This window comes from Anomalospiza imberbis, chromosome Z (genome assembly GCF_031753505.1).
Source record: "Anomalospiza imberbis isolate Cuckoo-Finch-1a 21T00152 chromosome Z, ASM3175350v1, whole genome shotgun sequence".
Taxonomy (NCBI): Eukaryota; Metazoa; Chordata; class Aves; order Passeriformes; family Viduidae; genus Anomalospiza; species Anomalospiza imberbis.
This window is the reverse complement of record NC_089721.1, coordinates 35,213,397-35,220,424: the sequence shown is the minus strand read 5'-3', so window position 1 is coordinate 35,220,424 and position 7,028 is coordinate 35,213,397. Positions and strand designations below refer to the sequence as shown.

At 37.9% G+C, this 7,028-nt stretch overlaps 1 long non-coding RNA gene across 1 annotated transcript; it reads right to left on the bottom strand.

The window, feature by feature from the left end:
- Positions 1–4,442: 4,442 nt before the first annotated feature.
- LOC137464774 (uncharacterized) lies at positions 4,443–6,702 on the bottom strand. Its single transcript, XR_010994417.1, has 2 exons — positions 6,553–6,702; positions 4,443–4,557 (listed from the first exon to the last, which is right to left on the bottom strand). It is a non-coding gene; the product is annotated as an uncharacterized lncRNA (long non-coding RNA).
- Positions 6,703–7,028: the final 326 nt, after the last annotated feature.

The window sequence follows — 7,028 nt, the reverse complement described above, 5'->3', positions numbered from 1 at the left end:
ACTTTGTTCTTCTCTTTCTAGTAATTGCAGCATTGAATATTTCCTGGGTTTGCTAGAAAGGACAATCATACTTCTGATATTTCAGAGAAAGCTTCTGCGGAGTTTCCTCTGAAAACCACAGCAGAAAATCTAGCTCAGAAAGTGTTATCAGATCTTTATAGGAATAGCTGTGGCAGATGGGGCAAGCTAGACTCTTGAAGCAGCTGTTTGCAGGAACAGAAAATAGGTTGGTAGCAATATTACCAACAGTCTACCAAAGTCTGAAAATACTTTTCTAGTAAGCTATTGAAACCCATAGAAAGATTGATCTAATCTATTAAGGACACATACTACACGTATGATTTGCAAAATTAGAATGAGGCATGGCTATATTGGGTGGTGCTATTACTGTTTCTAAAGAGTTGTTTCAGTCAATGTCTCAGATGGCAACTTTCCTCAAAGAGGAAAAAAAGTTGTCAAATATTCTACCAATTAGGGAGCTGCAGTTCTTTCCCTCTGAGTGCTAGATAATTGGGCAGGGAAAAACAGTATGGTGCCATCAATGAAGGTATATCTGAATCATCCTGAGCCTTTGTTCATCAGCTCACACAGGATCATATCACACCACAATTGCCTTAGAGACTGGCTCAATTTTCAATAATCCTGCATTTTTTAAGGGCAAAAATAATATTTGTAAGGGGAAGCATTGTATCTAATAACTATCAAAATAAGGTAAATAAGTTAAAATAGAAGCAGAGAATTTTAAGGTAGCTGAGTGAGGTTGTTTGTTTCTTAAGTTGCAGGCCTTCTCCTCACTCATAGGTGGTAGGTCCTATTTCTCTTTTATCTCAGTTCCTACAAGTAATGCTAGGTGAGAAATAACTGTAAAACTATTTCCTATTTTTTCTATCTTCTTTTTCTGAAGTTGGGTTATAGGTAAGCTTGCAGGTTTCTAATGTTTTCCCTAATTTTATCCCTCTTTTGCAGGAATGCAGCCCAGCTGCAGTGTGTTTGTTGCTGTGTACGCACATGCTGAAATTTATATAAATTCTCATCTCTTGGTTTTTCATGAGTACAACTTTCAGTGCAATGTATACTTCTCTTTCTGGTCCCAGCCCAGGAAATTCAGATATTTATTGCATCTGTACATTGTATATTCTCACCTAAACACTTCTAGAGAAGGCTAGAAATCGACTCAGTCTGTCTCTACTAAATTATTTCAACAGCAGTACAAAGGGCTTGTCCCATAAACCCCAGGTTTAGCAGGCTGAATTCGCTCCTTAGTAGTCAACTCAGACCCATTATTTCTTTGATGGTTTCACTTATGGCTGTACAAATCTTACTAGTTTTCAGAAGTGTTCTTTCAGAAACTACAACCAACTCTACACCTTAAACTTGAAACTTACTAATTGGAAATAATATGTATGTAAGAAAACACAAAAAGAAATTATAAACCAAAACTGGCTTAAATCAAGCTCTTTTCCCTGGGAATGTAATAGATCTTGCACATTATGCAAAATTCTCCTTTTTCCATACACAGTTATTTTAGTTTCTGTCTATCAAGGAAAGATATGATAAAGATAGAGAATATAATTCTTTATATCCTCAAATCATACCAGGGTAGAAAACAGACTGCTCTATTCACATTTTTAGCTTTTCAAGATGATTTTAAATTTCTTTTACAGTCTAAGATTATATGTGTCTAGACTCTTTTACCTCTTGGTGTCCTCAGCCTGGGTTCTTTGTAACCTCTGCGTATTTGGCTGAATATTCTGATGGTGTGATGGACAGATGTTTTACAGATTCTTTTTTTTTTTTTTTAGAACACTGTGTTTCTTTTATTCTGAAATTGCTCAGAAATATACCTGTAGTTCAGCTGTGCTTCTGGATGATCCAAATGGATTTAAACAATAAAAAGACAAGATTTTATGTATTTTTTATTTTTAATCTAATGAATGCTTTCTATCTAATAAATAGATACAACTGCAACGTTTTTTTTTTTTTTTTTACTGCAACTTTGTATTTTTTTTCCTTTGGACAAATAGTGCATCAAATGTTTTTTCCATAATTCTTGTAGAAATTAAATAACTGTTTTCTCAGCTTCTTAAAATGAAACTGAATGCTTCTAATAGTTGAATTATTATAATAGCTGAATGTTTCTTAAATACTTGTGTCATGTTATAAAAGCCATGTTCAAATCAAGGAGATAGTTTGGTTATGAACTGCATCTTCTCCCCATATCTGTTGCTTCTTTTGGCATTTTAAGTAAAATTTGCAGGGACTGCTTATATAAGTGGACTCTGAGGCTACTATAGGGATGCAAGCCAGAAAATATAGATACTGAAATTACTGGTAAGGGTCATACTTTACTAGTGTGATTAAACAACATGGCCTTGTAAATCTTTGTCTCTTGACCAAAGGTTGAATGATAATATTGTAATGACTTCCTATTGATACTGATGAAATTACAGATAAAATGGACTGTGGAAATATTTCAAAATGTGAAATTAACTTGTGAAAACTGCCCAAAATCTTGCTTTTTTTTAGTACAAAGGAAAAAAAACCAACAACCTTTCCATGTACCAGCAATGCAAACAGTTCACTGCATGAGAAAGTAGATATTTGAGGCAAAATGTGAAAGCTAATCAGACCCACTAATTGTAGAAAAGGGGATATAAATACACAGAGCTTGCTGTTATGCCTGTTTTCAATGCAGTCCTCTGTGTATATGTGGGTACATCTGTTTGCTGAAGTAAATGGTTTTGGTTTTGTTTCTTCTTCCAAAGCAGCTTGAATGTTATTGCTAGTGTGAAGCCGCTTTGGGTAAGTGGAACTCTCTCTGACATCTTCAGGGACAGATGCTGATGAAGGCATGAGTAGTGTTACTGTTGCCTTACTGTTGGGATGAGACATGGTATTGAGACTACCCACAGACCTGTGGAAAAGGGGAACTGATAAAAATTTCCTTTTTTTTTTTTTCTCTAGAGCTCACAGGCTTTGAAAGTTGTTAAATGATATCTAATAAATACATGTTCATATTAATATTTTTCAAGGGTCTGAAGAGACATTCATTGTGCACTGTGCTTAAATAAGATATTCTCAATTCTTTGTTTAGATGGGTTTTCAGTAATTAAAGGGCATAAGAATTTTATTCGGATCCTACATTCTTCATTTGCAATTATCCTCTTGAAGTCCCTTTGTAATTATTTTTTTATGATCCTTTACATTAGCATATTCAATCTAAATTATTTAATTAGATGATAGTTTACTCAAATTACAGATGCATAAGTTTTCTCTATAAAGTGAAGAAAATAGCGAGTTTTTGAGTTTGTGATAAGCTAAGAAGAAAAAAAAATATTGTGTTGTTAACTGCTAATTCAAATTTACTCTTTTAAAGTCCCTATTCTATTTACTGAGTAGAAACAAATAATCCAAATTTAGATGACTCTTTAATAAAATGGGATTGATATTTAAAACACAGAATTATGAAGCTGTGTACAATTCACATTATTTTTAGGTTAGGATTAACTCACTGGAAAAACTTAGTACAGCAGAGAAACATAATGTATGCACATCTGCACGAAAAAGAAATATCCCATACCTGTCTCTGTTTCATGGTATCAAAATCTTCAGGAGGACCTAGAACTATCCTATAGCCACAAATCTGATTTCATTAGCTGACACATTCATTTCATAATTGATGATAAACTGAATATTTTTCCTCTATTTTTTTCCCATGAGAGCCAGTCAAATTCTTACCCTAGGAGAGGCCAAATATGAAGGTTCTACTTGGTCTGCCACTTTCTAACAATATCCTTCCACTTTCTAACAATAATTTCAGTAATTTTGAGAATCAAAATATGAAGCTAAGAAGTCTAGGATTTTCATGAGGAGACCATGGACTTGACTATTACCATTTGATAGTGTTCCTGAGTGGTAAGGTCATGTGTAATGTTGGAAGTAAAGTAAGCAGTATCATCTTTCTCTTGACTGCTATCTCTGAACTCTGTCAGCTATGTCTGTGAGACAGATCAGTGTGAAAGAAATAAACATGTAAGGCTGTTTGTCAAAAGTTAACATGTTATGTAGTATTGCAAGTCTAGCAGGCAAAACAGTAATATAAGACACATTTTGCCAGGTAATATAACACTTGTTACAGGCATCTGGAAGATTCCTGCTCTTGTAATGCGTTGTCCCTGTCCAGTAGGTAAGAACAACACAGACATTTCCCTCATGCTGCTGGAATAGAAGAGGGAATAGAAAAAAGCAAGAAGGATTGTAGTCTGAAAAAGTCAGTTTAATGGAATCAGGAAAGCTGAGCATGCTAGCAAAGCAAAAGTGAATTTTTTTTCTTCCCAATGGCAGGGAGGTGTTTAGCCTGTTACTGAAAAGCAGGGCCTCAGAGTGCTGTAGTGGTTGCTTAGGAAAGCAAATGCCACAACCATGAGTGTGCACAGTTCCTCTTCCTTTCCCCCAGCTTTTATTGCTGACCATGATGTCATATGGAGCAGAATGTCCTTTAGCTTAATTTGGGTCAAGTTTGCTGTCTGTTTCCCCTCCCATCCTCTTGCCTATTCACTGGAGGAGAGAGAATGGAGAAAAGAGAAAAGCTCAATGCTCTGCAAACACCACTCAGCAGCAGAGAACATAGTGGTGTGTTATCAATAGTGGTTTAGTCACAAATCCAAAACACAGCAGCATACAAATCCTGTGAAGATCAGCTCCATCCCATCCACCCTCAGTCAGCTGTTAATGGCTGAGTTACTTCATCAGTATCAAAATTCTGTAACGACCATTTGTGAGTTCCCTACTACATGATGTCAATAAGAAATCCTGGATGCCCACCTGCATTCAAATAGAGAGATGAGACCTTGTCAGACGACTTGCAAGAATGGAAGGCACATACAAAATACAAATACAAATATGATAGTATATACTAGGATAGTAACAAATGAATTCCAGAAGGCTGGTTACAAGGATGTCCACATGACTCTTAAAAAGAAAAACATCATTGCAATAGAGATTTAAGTGTAAGGAAAACTGCTCTCTATGACAATAATGCAAAATTCCTCCTATTAAAATGATGCTTGCTGTTGCTTATTACCATGTAGCTGCTGAATGGAAACAAGGTTCAGACTGAAATCCTTAGGTGAATGCTGGGAGAAGAAGTAGGTGAAATACTCGAACTGCAGTTTTGTTGTTTTTGGCCCTTCAATATCCCAGTCTAACTTTCCAAGAGAAAAAGAGGAGACTGGGAAGGATAAAAAAAGTCAAATAAAGGTTCTTACAAGCAAAGGGACAGCAATTACCTAAATCCACTACATACAAGGCAAAAACCCCCAAAACAATCATACATTTGCTATCAGAGTCTAGGAAATTCAGATTCTCCAGTTCTATGGCAGAATTTGTATTGATCCATAGCTGCTGCTATTAGGTCTGTGAAATTCTTCATATGTCACTGTCTTTTCAGGTTCATGCTCTATTATAAATAGCAGAGTTATTTGCAACATGTGTGTTATATGCTATCCTGGTTTAAAAGACAAGTGTCTGCCAAGGAAGGTGGGACCTTCCTGCAGTGGAAAAGATGACCCCCTCCCTCCAAATTTTTATAACTTTGAAACTACAGGGCTTTAAGGCAAAGATATGGGAAAAGGAATAAGAGTGTTTAAATATACGTGTATATACACACATATATATGCATATATATAGATATATATGTATATATGTCTATATATCTATATTGACATCGATATCAATATCTATATAGATATACACACAAATATATACATATATGCATGAATTTAAAACAAGACAGACAAAGAACAAGAACCAGAACAACTCGAAGAGAAAGGAAAAGCCCAGCAGCAGTGTTTCCCCCCACAGAGCACTCTCCCCTTTGGTGTAGTTACAGCCGCAGCTGGCCAGGCGCGCTCTTGCTCCATGTGAGGCCTGCGGTGACGCTCCCACGGCTGCAGGCGGCGCTGTTGGCTCGGGCGGCTCCAGAGGGCGACTGGCGCCAGTTCTGAGCCTCCCCAGGGCTTTGTGGCGGGCCGAGGGAGACACAGAGGCTGGAGGGGACGTTTCTCCTGGCTCTCATTGTCCTGTGCAGTGTTCTGGTGAGGGTAGCAGCAGCCAAGGCTCCAGTAAGCATCTGGGAGATGCTTTCTCCAGAGAGAGGAAGGAAGTGGGGCCCTGAGGCACCCAGGCAGATGGTGAGGGTCTCTCTCCCGGCAAGGACAGATGTCAAAATATCCCAGCCCAGTGGCAGCTCCTGTGAGCAGTGGCCCACTGACAGCAAGGAGAAATGGCAAGTAAGGCTCAGCTGTAGCAGTGAGCCCCCATGGGCAGAGAAGTCCTGCACCAAAGCCCCAAAGCTGTCCACCCTCCCAGCCAGACAAAGACTGACCCACCCCAAGCTAAGAAACTGCCAAACACCACTTCTCCTCCCCTCCCAGGACCACTTCAATGGTGTGCCAAAAACCCTGGCTACATGACCATCTCTATGACAACAAATGGGGAGAAAATTCCCTAAAGAAAAAAAGAAAACCTAACCCCCAACATATGTTATAGTACCTTTGTTGCTATCACTTTCTCTTGAGCTTAGTCTTCTTTCTTTGCTTTGCTAGGCAGGCAATATCCGTAAAAACACAAGCTATGGCAATTGGAAAATGCTTGCCACATGCCTTTACTGTTGGTAGCAAAGCCGGTTCAAAGTTAGAGTCAATGAAGAGGCAGGAATGGCATCACAGTGGTTTCCATCTGATTCAAGATATAGTTGGTATGCAGTAGAGCTCATTACAGCAAAAGAAGCAGTATGATAAAATGCTGGGACATGGACTTGTTATTTTACCCTATATAGTGTTCTGAGTAGCATGCTCCCCAAGGCAGAGATAGGATACATGCAAACATTTTTACTTGTCTACAGAGAAATGCCCCTTTGGATTTTTACAGATCTGGCAGTTTGGAACTTATTAGCAGAAAGAGCATTAAAACTACTCTTTTCCATATGAGCCTTCAATTTCTTAGGGTGGCAAAACCAGAAGCACACA